Source organism: Myiozetetes cayanensis, unplaced genomic scaffold (assembly GCF_022539395.1).
Source record: "Myiozetetes cayanensis isolate MyiCay16 unplaced genomic scaffold, myiCay2020 scf9, whole genome shotgun sequence".
Taxonomy (NCBI): Eukaryota; Metazoa; Chordata; class Aves; order Passeriformes; family Tyrannidae; genus Myiozetetes; species Myiozetetes cayanensis.
The window spans coordinates 13,719,294-13,733,712 of NW_026088185.1; positions in this window are offsets into that span (position 1 = coordinate 13,719,294).

Below are 14,419 nucleotides of genomic sequence, written 5' to 3' on the forward strand. Positions count from 1 at the left end.
GCTGCTCCCCCGGCGCCGGCGGAAGGGCGGCGGGATCCGGCTCCGGGCCGGAGGCGGGCGGGGCAGCTCCGGGGGTGACGTGGCCGCCGCGCCCGCCTCGGGCCGGGGGCCCGGCCGCTCCCTGCGGGGCGCCCCGGCCCTGAGCCCGCCCCAGGCCCGCCCCTGCCACGGCCGGGCACGCCCTCGGCTGCCGTGCCTGCGGTCGGCTCGGCGTCCCCGGGGAACAGCCGGCCGGTGGAGGGGCCGGGCGCAGGGAGGTGCCGGTGATGGAGTTGAGGAGAGCCCGCCCCAGGCTCTCGTCCAGTCCGTGCCCTGAGCCCAGACCGCACCCGAAGTCCCTACAGATAGAAGCCAGCGAAGGGGGCCGTGTCCGCATCGGATTCCCCGCAGCTCGGGGAGCTGCCTCTGAGCCGGCAGGGCCGGGCTGGGGAGAGGCTCCCTCGGGGGGGCCAGGGGCTGGTGGTCTCCCCGCAGGCCCTCTTGCCTTCCCCGGCACAGGTCCGCAGGGGCGCAAATGTCCGCCAACAAACAGGTCTAAGGCACTGCCAGCGGCTCCCCGGTGAGGGCGGAGAGCGGCAGAGCCAAGGACACAGCAAAGAGTAATTGGGATGCTGCATCCCTGCTGGAAGGCACTGTGTGCTTGGCCTTTCTGATGTCAGGCTGACAGCCCTGTCCAGAGGAGCGTTATGAAGGGACTGAGCAGTGATTGGGGGTTGGAGAGGACTTCTTTTACAAGTTCAGATAGGGTTAAGAGCTGTTAAGCTCTTAATAACCAGTTGTTGCTGTTTGTGGAGACAAAACATTCATGGATTTATAACCAGGGCCTGGAAAGCAGGTTCTCAAATACATATGCATTGCAAGAAGTCTTTGCAGGAATTTTCTGTTTCAAAGATAATATTGGATTATATTGCAATGCCTATAATCCAGAATTTCTCGCAGTTTGCCCCTCAATGCACTTACTTTGTTTGAAATTATGTCAAAAAGTCTTATGGTTCACTCTCTGAACTTGCTCTCATTTATGTAGGTGAAACCTATCATAAGTTCTAGCTGTTTCTGCTTCAGACGGTGTTAAACTGACATAGAAGTACATAGGCTCGTCGTTGAGAGGAAATTGATTCTTTTTGTGTTTGTTTCTTGGTCTTGGCTACCAAAATAAACATTTCCATTGTGAAATATTTGGGAAAAAACCTCTATTTAGTCAACAAATACAAAACTGTACTGAAGTATAGTATACCAGAGAAATTAGTTTATAATTTTCATGTTATTACAAACTTCCAGAAACAAAACATCTGTTGAACTAATGATGAAAAACATATTTGCTGAAAGAGATTTCCTTCCTAATGACTATGTGAACAAAATAGGTTCATGGATGGTAGCTTGGTTTCTAATTTTCAGTTTTCAGAATTTAAATGAGACTGCATATAGAAGGACTGGCTTTTTGTTGCAACATTTGTTTCTCTGTGCATATTCAGTGACTTGGAGTCTTTCACATGGGGTGGGGATACTGTCTTGCAAGTGTTAAGAGTTCATTTAGCACATGATGATACATAAAGTCTCTCAGGGGTATTAAGAAAAGAATTCATATTAACATATGAAATGTGTCAGTCTGAAGTTAGTTTAGTGTAACTAACTGCCAAGGGTGTCTTCCTTTTTCTCTGTGTTTCACTCAGAGGAATATAAATAACTGGTAGGTAAATGAAATCAGTTCTCTGAACTCGCAGCAGTGAACCATATGTTGTGAAATGGGTAAAAGCTCTGCTGTTTAGCTAGAGGAATACAAGAATAGGTATTTTACTCATGATTAAAACTCTAATAGTAACTTAAACTTAATTTAAATTAGTGTCATATTTTTGAAAACAGTGCATGCCTGAATATATTCACTCAAATATTTGCTTTAATTCCTAGTGGTAGTGAATTCCATGAGTCATTCTGCTGTTCTTTTTGTCAGTGGCTTTGAATGCCTAATTTGAGCATTAAAAGAGATGGTGAGCAGATACTTTTGTTTAGTCTTAAGGATTCTGATAATTTTAACAGCTCCCTATCCTAGTTTTATCCTATTACTGCATTTTTTTTCAAGTTGATATTCTGATAATAATCAATAAAATGTTCAATACAATGCTTCATTTTTTTGTTGTTCATTTGTTGTTGTGGGGTTTTTGGCAACTGCTATTTTTTCTCAAATTACATGTGTGCATGTCTAGATGGGAAAAAAAGGGTTACCTGTCTTTGTACACTGTACTGGTTGTATATGAAAAATTGTGCTGTGACAGAGCTGCATTTCACCAATTAAGGAATATCTATGAGTGTTTTGGTTTTCTTCCCTGCTCATTGATGTGGGCTTGTGTCGGGTCAGGAGAAGCAGGTGAGAGGCTTCAAAGGTTTGTGAAATTCTGAGCTGCAAAGTGCTGAACAAGAGCCTAGAAAGAACCAGAAAAAGCTGCTATAGTTTAAAATGTCAACGTGCCCTAAAACTGGAGCCTTTAGTTTACGTGGAGGATGAAATGACTCGTGTCCCTAATGACTTCAAAGGACTCACGAGTCACTTAATTCGCACCTCACTCTGCGATAGCCATTTGTCAGCTGCTTACGTAAGGATTGTATTGAAGTGCCACTGAGCAGGGCCATTTGTGCACACAATACATTACCTTTTGTCGCCAATCTGAACTATTAGCCCCGAGAACTGAATGAGGTTCTTTCTAATCTAAGGTTGTCTTTAGTAGTCACACAGTTAAACAAGGCCCTGGCTCAGTGATTATTTTGTTGTTTTGTCTGTTTCTTCCTTCTACTATATTTGTTTTGAATTAGCTTTAGAAAAGTTATGCCAGGAGTTTAAAATAATGGTGAAACCCTTCCTTTTGCTGGAATTACCACATGAAATTTGTACTTGATAAAGATTTTATGGAAACGTTTTGCACTACGCTCAGCCTCTTCTTTTAATCCCTTTTTTTCTTCCAGCTGTGTGATTGTGGCTCTGTAGAACTACGTAACTTGATTTTATTTTCCCCTCGGGAACTTGGAGTCAGCATACCTTTTCCTAGTCATCTTTCTTTTATGAAGTGCTTTCTAAGCAATTTTGTTAAACCTTCTTCATCATTATCTCAAATCTTTCACACTCATCACTAGTTGTGTCTTACGACTACATGTCTTACTATCATAGTAGCATCCATACCTGTATCTTGTTTGGAGTTGGTTTTAAGGTTTTCATAAAATAATTTCACCTTATTTTTCATGTTTTGCTATCTGGTTGTTTTTGTTTGCTTGTTTGTTTGGTTGGTTTGTTTTTTTTTTTTTTTTTTTTTTTTTTTGTGAAGGGAATGAAAAGGGAAAATCTAAAACACTGGCTTTTAAATTAGGACTATTTAAAAGAAGAAAGAACCCAGTAGAATTATGAAAAAACATTAGTATTATCATGAAGAAGAAATAGGAAAGAAGTGGACAATTAGATTTTTCACATGTATTAGAAGCTAGGTTAGTAAGTTAGTATTGGATATGAATATATTAATTATCTAGTTAATACAGTGCACACATAAAATTAGTTTATAATTTAAATTTAGAAAGCCAATAGGAAAGAATGTCATCAAATACCATTTTACAGAATATATAAAATGCTTAATTAAGCAGTAAAGCTATGTAAACCATCTGCTTCTGTTTAAATAGTCAAGATGTTAGAGAGCCATTTCTTGTAATTTAAAACATCTATGCATTTTTGATTGCTTTAAAATTAGCATTCAGCTTTCCCAAGGACTTGCTTATTTTTCTCCTGCAGTGAAATATGCAATGATTGTTAATGAAGAGGGCTTTGAACGGAAATTCTGTTCATTTGAGCACATTTTGAACTTTAACATATCGATTTTTGTCCTTTAAGTTTTTATTCTTGCTAGCAGTTTAAAGAAGATCAAAAGCTTAAGTAGACCTGCTGCAGTTTGAAGCTTTCTGTACGATGGTGGGTAATTTAGGAGGAATTGGGTCTTATTTTATTCCATTTGTCAGTGGGGCCTTTTTCTGCAAACTATTTCATTGATGCTTAGTAGCTGAAAGTGTCATGGGATACAGCTTTTTCAGGCCATGGTGTCTGCAAACTAATCGCTGCTGCAGGCTGCTGGAGAATCCACGTGAACTCGTGAGAATCACATAACTCCTGGTATGTGGAGCTGGCAGGAGAAGGCGTGTGAGCAGAAGGAATATGTCTCTTCAGTCATTCCCAGTGGCAGAATTCCTGGGGAACCCTTGCACAAATGAAAGCCACCTGCCAAATCCAAATTAAACCCTAAGCATTCAGAGGAGCTCACCAGGAATTCCATAGCCTTATTAGCAGACTTTCAAAATCTCCTGTAAGTGGAGTGTGGTGTGTTGAACAGGCAGACCTGTATTTGTCTGGAACTTCCAGGTTTATTTGGAGATTCTCTGATGCAATTGAGGAGCTGTTTGCAAGGTGCTTGGCACACGGGCAGTTTCTGATGGTTTCAAAAAGATGAGGAGATATAAATGAGGTACAACTGTGGGGGCAGAAGTTTCCTGTAATGTATACTTCCCAGTCTAGGCATTTCTTTACAGATCTTGAACACAAAAATGTGCTTTCTATCTGACTTGGTCTTCTACTGGGTAATCTTTTGAATTTCCTGATTATGTTTTTATAAAGTGTTTTCTCCCTTGTACGTTGCAGGGACTTGTGCCTCTCAGAAATCTTTATAACTGTTTTGAGGTACAGTTTAATATCTACAGGCATTGTAATAAGAACTTTAATGTGTTAACACCGATGTGTTTGTAAGTCTGAATAGGATAAACTGTTTTGTACAAATAAGCTTTGAGATCCAATATTTTGTAGGATTTGCAGATATTTTACGTGAAGTTCAGAGATGGCTTTCCTATAGTCCACTAAAAGGTTAAAAATTTGGGCAGATTTGATTCCAAATCTCCTGTCTTCCTTTACTCTTTCATGGTTTAACAGTTTTTCCTAATTCAGTAATAATTTAAGGATGGATGTGACTAATTTGTATACAAGGCATCTGTAAACTGGACTGGGTCTTAAAAAGCTCCACATCTCCTGCAGTGAAACTTCACATAGGGGGCATGCAAACCACAGCAGGGTACCAGCTGATGGAGGTGTCTGAGTGTCCTTGAAGGAGTTTTTATTAAAGAAAACAGAAAAATAGCAGAAGTGCAGCTCTTCAGAAAGTCTAAAACCAAAGTACAAATTTGAAAAATGATGATGAATGTGTCACTTTGGAGAGAATAGCAGTGGAAGTCTTCTATCAATGTACCAAAAAAGAAAGGCAAATAAATGGAGGCTGTTCTTAACATTCACCATATTTAGTCAATATGATGTAAGGTGAGCTTGCTTCTTCTCACTTATCATTTAAAATTTCTTTTGGGCGTTTCAGATTTTTAGCAGCCTGCTCTAGTTCTGCTGACTTCCTACCACTTTGCATGCTGCACTGTTCCCTTCTCAGCAATTGTGAGCTGTCTAGCCCTGTTTGCAAGCAAAACAAAGCATTCTTAGTGCACTTCTGAGATTTCCCATATTCACAAATGACGTGCTATGGCCTGTAAACAGCAAATTCAACGAATTCCTTCAATGAATCTCTACATATTCTGATGCACAGTAGGAGCAAACTGTGTGACAGCTGGTTTGCAAGCTAGAAACACAACTGCTCTGTTGTCACTGAGAATTAAAATCATCCTCCCTTTGGACACATAGGTCATTTGTTTGGTTTTATTTAGTATTTTACTATTGAAGAATAATGAAATAGATGTTTGATAGATATTTGATAGTTGATACTACCCCTTGCACTTGGTGAGTAAATATTTATTCATTATGGACATGTTCTAGAACAAATGAATATAAAATTGCATGCACTTATGTTCTGTATTAACATGACTTCTACCTATATTGTAGCTATATTAAAGTACGGTGGGGTTTTTTTGTTAGGCATCATGTGTAATTTGGTTTCTGAAGGCAGCTTTGTGAGAAAAAACATTAATTTCCACTGGTATGTCATATATCATTGTTTATATATCTAACTGTACAGGATGCTGCAGTTTAAGCCTATGAGATAGTACAGAGAATTTAAAACTTATTTATTTGCATTGTTCATTTATTTACATTGTGTTTATAACTTCTGAGGAAAAGGAAATGTTTAAAACCCCCAATGGATAAACCAAATATATTATTTTAAATTTCTTGTGATTCACATTTAGATATCTTTAATGAGCCTGAGGAGTGATCGCCAGCTAAACTGAGCTCATTAAATTAAAACTGATGTTAATGACATTATTTTTATCTGTATTCCTTTTTTCCTTTTAAAATTGTTCCCTGTGCTCCTGTTAAATTCATGATCCATAAATAGATTCTAATTCATGCTCTGAATCATCATACAGTTATAACTTCAATGGTGAGATTGTAATGAAGATTTCTAATAAACACTGGCTTTTTAAAGCATCTATCAATTCAGTCAGCACTTGAGACTCTTGCATAAATGTATATGCTAAAGTCAAAAAACCAGAGTGTTCTAAATGTCCGGTTTGCTTGCTTTCCTTGTGGTGTGAACTGGTGTAGTTTTACTGAACTCCTGGGAACTGTCATAACTTCTTTACTAGTGTTACTTGAATTAAGGGAAAAAAATGCTTGTGTTTGATTTTTAACTCTGTCCTCAATTTATGTTTAATGTGAAAGGTTGTAATAAAATATGTGGTTTCATATAAGCAAATTATAAGGATATTAGTGGTGCTATTATGAAAGAAATACTATTGAAAGTAAGAGGAAACTGTTCAGCACACATGGTCTCAGTTTTGTAGGCACTTTGCATTCGTGTGTATTTATTTTAAAAAACCCCAAACCTATGATTGCACTGAATGGCTTTATACTTAAAAAAAAAGTTTGTGTGTGTGAATGTTTGCAGAACTTAAGTCTGTACAATCAAGGTCATAGATTTAACAGCTACAGAAATGCCATAAAGCATTTGCTTGATCCAAGAATTTATCAGAATATTGTGGAAGCCAGTTACTGTGATTCATTTTTGTTATGTAAACTATCATTCATGCATTGCAAATCAACATGCTTCAATCCTGACTGCCTTTGATATTTATTGTAAATATGTAAGCAATTTTTAGCTGCTTGGCATTTGTTCAAAAGTGCCATATTTACTAAGAGCTTTGTAGTTGCCTTTAGAGTAAATAACTTTACAATCAGTGTTCAACCACTGCTGTAGTTTAAGCTGGCTATGCTGGGGCATAGCAGGTGTGGGCTTACACTCAGCAGCAATGGCCTGCCCTGAAACAAGAGCAGAGGTGAGATGTGTGCGGATCCCAGTTTTGTTGGAGAAGGGCACTGCCAGTGTATGTGGCTTTCCAGGGAAAGCTGGGCCCACTGGTGTGTGGCCTGAGTCTCACCATAGGCTCAGGTCCCACCTGGACCTGCTTCCCTACTCCAGTTGGGGCTGCCACTGTGGCAGGGATGTGAGATTGCAGACCTTGTCTGAGATGGATTGCAGCCCAGAGAAGCTACAATTCACTACTCAATGATGGAAGGGGGAAGTGGTAGTAGAGTTATGAGGAGTGATGGATCAGAAGGTATCAGGTTCAGTTGAAAAGGATGTTGCTTCCTAAGGAGGGAGGAAATGTGGTGCTCATCTCAGACAGGATGCAGAAATTTAATGCTCAGATCCCTCTACTTTGACTCTATCCCATCTACCTTATAAATCAGAGCTCCCAGAAGTGTGCTGCCTCGGTTTGGGTTAGGAATATTAGCTGTGGCTCAGCCCCACGCCAAACAGTCAGCTGGACTAGCTGCAATAAGAGCTTGGAGCTGCAAAGTTACCCTGCTGGAAGTAGGGTAGAGAGATGCCTGCTGATTTCCTAAGGAACTCAGTAGACAAGTGGTTTAGAATCATAGAATTGGTTAGTTTGGAAAAGACCGCTAAGATCATTAAGTCCAACTGCAAATTTTTCCTAATATCCAACTATAAATCTCCTGTGGTGCAACTTAAGGCCATTTCTTCTTGTCCTCTCACTTGTTACTTGGGGGAAGAGACTGACCCCTGCCTCTCTGCCACCTCCTTTCAGGTAGTAGTGTAGAGTGATGAGGTAGGTGTCCCCTGAGCCTCCTTTTCACCAGGCTGAACTATTCCAGTTCCATCAGTCACTCCTCAGAAGACTCATGCTTTAGACTCTTCACCAGCTTCATTGCCCTTCTCTGCACACATGCTTTAGAGTAACTACCTAATTTATTCATGTTTGAACTTATTTTTTAAAGGATGTTTTTATAAAATTATTTTAGTCACAGGACTAAATTTTACTGTGCTTTCTGCTGGTGTCTTGTGGGGTACAGTGTTTTCAGATTTGGTGATGAACATTGACTGAACACCTTTTACATAAGATACTGAGCTACCAAAACTTGATAGTGATTCATTCCTTTGGTTATTTTTCAAAACTTTACCTTCCAAGCATTCTAAAAAAAAAACCCCAAAAAACCCATAAAAAAACCCAAACAAACAAAAAACCACAAAACAAACAACAAAACAACAAAAAAAAAACCCCAAACCCAAATCCCATCTTTTACCCAGCTTGTGGGAAGCTGTAGGACCTGTGAAAGACATAAGGAAGGAAATATGAATTCAAAGCAAAGTGAGTTTTGGAGAATGTCTTGAATTAATTTTGTGTTTAAAAACTTAGGTGATGTTGTATTTGACAATCCTTTCCAACCCATAATAATGGATACTAGCTTGTTTTACTAATAGCTAAAACTAAAAGGAAGTCTTAACTGCATTAGTAATGGAAATCTGTGTGATGTAATTACACATGTAATTTTGTGCTGAAGAATCAAGAAAGGAAAATATGATGAAATGCATTTATTTCCATTTGTCTTGGTTCTTACTCACTAATACAAGGTAATCTAAAAAAATGAGAAACTTCATTAGAATACAGTTGCTCTCTAAGCCGGGAGTCCTGTTAGCTCACTGAGCTCTGGAATATACATACCAAAAGCCCAAGGGGACTGCATGATGCCATTCAACATACTCTTCTTTTAAGCAGTGCTCCTGTTTAAGAGACTGTACAGATAGTTTTCTGTGCTCAGACGGTGAATTTAAGGAAGACTGAGATAGTTAAGGCATCAGACTCTACTCGTTGTACCTTTTCCCTGTATGGGCCATTCATTTAAGAGTTGGACTTGGTGATCCTTGTGGGTCCCTTCCAACTCAAAATACTCTGTGATTATGTGTGATTCTGTGACTTTGCAGAGGATGACTATGGTACCAGCCCTAGAGATGCAACGCACTTAGCACATTGCAAAGGAAAGACGTAAGTTAACTGATAATCTGCAGCGGGGAAGAAAAAAAAAAATTCTTAACTGTTTTGAAGAAAACTGAATAGCCCTCTTAATCAGGAAGTGTGCTAGATGATTTGTTTTGTATTAGTTTAGTTTTTTTTTAAAGTACAGTGTGAGACTTTCATCGAGAACTGTAGAGCAAAACAAGGGTGTGAATCCTAGCATTAGGAAGTGAGGGAAGCATTTATGATTTTTTCTGTCTTTGTCAATGGGAGATTCTAATCTGCGTGTTTATTTTGGTTATAATATATCTGCAGCTCTGTTAGTTGTGTACATGTAATGGTCAGGTTTATGAAGAGGTAATGTTCTCTTTGTTCTAGAAGAGGCAGTCACATTTACAATGTAATATATTTTTTCTGCAGGCAAAGTCTTGTGTTTTCTTTCCCAATGAGTGGGAAACAAAAGAATATAAAAACACAAGGCTGGGAAGGTACTAGATTTACAGTGAGATTTTATAAATTTAAAATTTTTGGTGTTTGTTTGTTTTTCCCCCAGTTTGTTTCTTTTGTTTTAGCAGTTTATAGAAAATGTGATGAAGCAGTTAGCTTATTGTTGTAAAATTCTTGTGTGCCTTGTCTCTAGGATTTAACACTGCTGCTTGTATGAGGTGGAAGAAGAGGTACTAAATATTTGCATGGAGCTGCTCATGACACTGTGTCAGGGATTGATTGTATCCTGAGGTTCTCAATATGGTTTCCTTTTGCTTAGGGAAGAAAAACAAACAATGCAATTCTTTTTCTTACTTCAGCCTACTCCCTCCTGTCTGCTGCTTCAGCTCTGCTTCTCTGCTGTATTTGGTAGGAGAAAGAAGACAGCTCAGTCTTCCGGGTGGAAGATGAGACTGTGTCTTCCATTAGTATGAGCTGTCCATCCACAATTTTGATGCCCTGCTCTAGTTACTGTGGAGTTAATAATCTGCTTGCATGTTTTCATACTTGTATCAGTGGGAAAGCATCCACTGACCTGAATCAAACAAGGTCAAACTCCAGGTTGCTGTGAGTTCTACTTGAATTACTGAAGCAATTTAAAGAGGTGTTCAAGGGGAAAGGGATATTTTTATGTATACATAAGGCATTTGTTTGAAGATTTATTGGTTTTTATGCAGATAGAGGATTCTGTTTCTAAGCTTAGCTTCAGGGTTTTGAAACATCTCAAAATGAAGATGATGTCTCTTTTTCTTTATGTTTCAGTGCAAAATTACATATGTAATTACATATTTGGAACTTGTGATAGTTATATGGAACAGCAAAATTTACTACACTTATTAAGAATTTAATTGACCTGTACAAATACATAAACCTATTTAACTGGGAATGTGGGATTTTGGACTTTTTTTTTTTTTTTGAAAGTAACTAAGAAGTTGACACATATAAATGTATAAATGACCTATGTAATCTTACAATTCCAGGTTTGTGTCAGAGGTAAGACTCTAGAGGGAGCCCATATCACAGTTTTCTGTATTGAGAGAAATGGCTCCACAAAGATAATAGAAGTATTTCTACTAATCAGTAATTTAAAGTCAAATTTCTTCTGGCTTTGCTACAAAAGAAAATATCACAGGACTGTGGGACACTTATTTGCAAACATTTTTAGAAATTTCTCAATTCGTATAGTCAGTTCTACCTTACATTATCTGCCTTTTTTGAATACTACGGAAGGAGTACAATAGAGGAATCTTTATTCTGGTGCTTACATAATAGAAAACAATTTATTTATGACAGTTCTCTTTTAAGACCCTGTGAGTGCAGTAATGCAGAGGAAAGGTTTAAGTACATGTGTGTTGTGGTGTTCTACTTGTTCAGGAAATATGGAGACATGAGATTTTTGAGAATCTATTAGAATTTTGCATTTGTTTGTGGATGTCTGTATATTGCATATAACTTCCTGCCACGTGTCAGTGAGAACATAAAATATGGTTCATGCAGAAATAACTTTTTTAGTCATGGTTTCTAAGCAGCTGGCTGTGTGTCAGTAGACACTGGGCAAAAGACCTTGGGTAATGTTAGAGCAGCTTATGGGCTGTAGTAACTACATAATTGTTATTCTTAACCTGTTACCTTTTTTCCTCACTAAATAAAGAGGCTTTAGAATTTAGCCAGGTTTTTGTCCAAGACAGATTGCTTAAGGCTGCACCTGCAGTGCATGACGTTGTTTCCGCCCTGTGTGACTGTTCTTCCAAGTGATAGTGCCCACCCAGTCTCCTCCTCCTGTTATATAGTCAAAATGAACACTCAAGTCCACAGGATGGGAAGCATTCCCAGTTTCACTCTGGATGCAGCTGAGCTTACCTAAGGTGAGAAAGTCTGAATGAGAGTTGAAAGCAGTCTTTAATTTCAACTGCCCAACCTTATATTCACTGTGCTGAATATCTTCATTTCAAGAAACTGGCTGATGTAATGTTTCCAAAATTTGTATTAATGGAGAATACTGAAGAAAAACCCGTTGTTTTTACAAAATACTAAAATACAGTATTTATTAATTTTGAGAACAGCTTCCATATTTCATGTAGCAGTTTGCAAGGAATTCAGTATTGAAGACATTCAGTATCCCAATTGCACTTTATGTTTAGTCTCTAGGTTGATAAACTTTAGAGCTAAATCCATCAAAATCTGTTTACAAAGGCAGCATTCAGTATTAACTGCTCTTTGCTTGCATTCAGATCCCTTTGTCATGCTTCTAGCTAACAGCAAGCATTTTTTTCAACACTTCACATTAGCAAGAGATTATGTAAGTGTGTACTGCAACTTATTCACAGGGTAACTAGTATCAACATGGTATTTACAATTCAAATAGGAGCAGAGGTGTATGCAATTTATCAGGACACACTCTCTCTATCCATCTGTTACACTGTGCTCCTAAAAATGCTCTGTAACAGAAAATACTAACCCAAACATGTTTCCTCAGTGTATATACCATTTGTCACTATGCACTATACTTGTGCTTTGCTCCAGACTGTTTTTCCCAGACTATTGTGGTTTTGTCCGTATAATCACAAAGAACTTGACTGAAGTGGCTGTGCAAAGATTAGTAAGAAACTATTCCTAATAGTTAAAAATCTCAATCTCTTGTGCAGTCTTTTAAAATTAACAGCTGTTATGGATGTTTATGTTTTAATATATCAAAATATATTAATTGAAAGATTGTATACATGTAGTGCAAAGCTATTATTAATATTGTTTTCATGGTTTGAAGTGTATTCAGTTTTTTTTCTATAGCTCTCTGTCCACAGCACAGAGTGAACACAGAACTGGTTAATTTTATAGGTCTTTGTGGTGCTTGTTGTTTTGGGGGATTTGGCTCTAAAAGGCACTTGGTATGACTGTTCACATAGCTGTTTGTTAGATGTGCAGCATAACAAGCTTAAACGGGAGAAGGTCTCTCCCTAAAGGACTGGCTGGAGGCAACCTTCTATTTTTCAGACAACAGTTGACCTGGCTGGGATTGATGTATGAAATAGTCTGCAGGTGTTGGTGGAAGGCTGTACTTGGCAGATTTCAGAAATTCAAGCTCAGATGTGTCTGGAGAAGTACACAGATTTCTAAGAAGTTTCCTTGTAGCTGGAAATGAAGATTTCTAGATGAGAGTGAGAGAAAGGACCTTTGACAGAGGTAACAACTCACAAATCATGAGGGACTGTGGTTAAGTAGCTGTGAAAATCTTCTCAAAGCATAATTTGGAGGAAAAAACCTATTTACTTGTTTGAACGATTGACAAGTCAATCAGTAGCAATTTCATTTCAATTAGACTAAGCGAAGTTTATATGCTAGTCCTGCATCATAATAATGCATTTAGAAAATAACTAGTTTTCTAAAATTTCTTACATGAATAACAAGCTTGAAAGAAAATAACTGAAAATTAATTGCTGACTCTGCTACCAGTCATGTATAAAATTGTATTTCAAGATAAAAATTTTGATGTGCTGTTCAAACAAAATTGTCTTACATCTTTGAATTAAAGCTGATTGCGAACCTTCAGAAGTAAACCTAGCAGGGTTTTTCCACTTTCTACAAAGGGGTGGTGGTGTGTGTCAAGTCCCAAGCACTTGCCAGCTTGTTCCATGTACTTTCCAGTCTATTCTTATGTAAAGAAGAAAACTCATAATATGGCATTTCTTTTGTATTTACAATAACTCTGAGGAATATTTTGTTTGCATTCCCTCTCTTTGCTTTGTGAAATAGGTGGAAGTGTGGAGCTGCAGCAGAAGTAAGAGATCTCTTGGTAGGGCCTTGTATTATTTTGACTAGTTATCTTGACCTGAAGGTGTGGAAAGAGAAATAATACACTAGTTGAAATCTGTATTTGACCATAGCTATGGGAACATGTGAGCTGGAAATAGCATGTCCTGTGCTCTGTACTGCCCCATGTAATAACTGGAAACTTTTTGAGTGCTTGAATTTGTTTGGATGGACTCTGATGAAGGATTTTGAGTGGGTTCTTTTTTTTTTTTACTGCTGTGAGTAAACACATCTTCTCAAGAATTGGCTGTGTTTAAAGAAGAGCAGCAAACTGGCCAGCAGTGGCTGAGATATTGGATACACAGATGATGAGCTTTGATCCAGTGTCTGTTTTATTCTAGATGATTCATAAATTTAGATACAAGATTTGGTAAAGGATTTTGTTTAATTCAGGTGATAGGGACATATGTTTCTACAATAAAATGTCCAGGGCCTGCATTTCAGAGGCTGAGTGAATATAGACTGATATTTTCACTCTGTGTCTATAATAAAAGATTAATTCCATAATAATATACCTGTTTTAACTAATTATTTACACTACAGCAATTGTTTATTATTCTTTTGGGGGCAATATTTTTGAGAGACTCAACTGTTTTTGTTAGTGATGTCCATGTAATCGTGAAGATGTATGACAAAGTAAATATTATATTTGAGAGGTACGCAAAGTAAATTTCAATGAAATATGGCTCTATGAGGATTAATTCATATTTTATTGAGAAAAAAGAAAGCAAATAGATCTGAGTTACACATCTGAGCCATCCTAAGGAATTTACAAGGTAATTGTGCTTTCCTTTTCTTTTGATTCCTTAACCTGATGTGGTCTCTTTTACCTTTTTGTACACTGTTATGCTTCACTGAA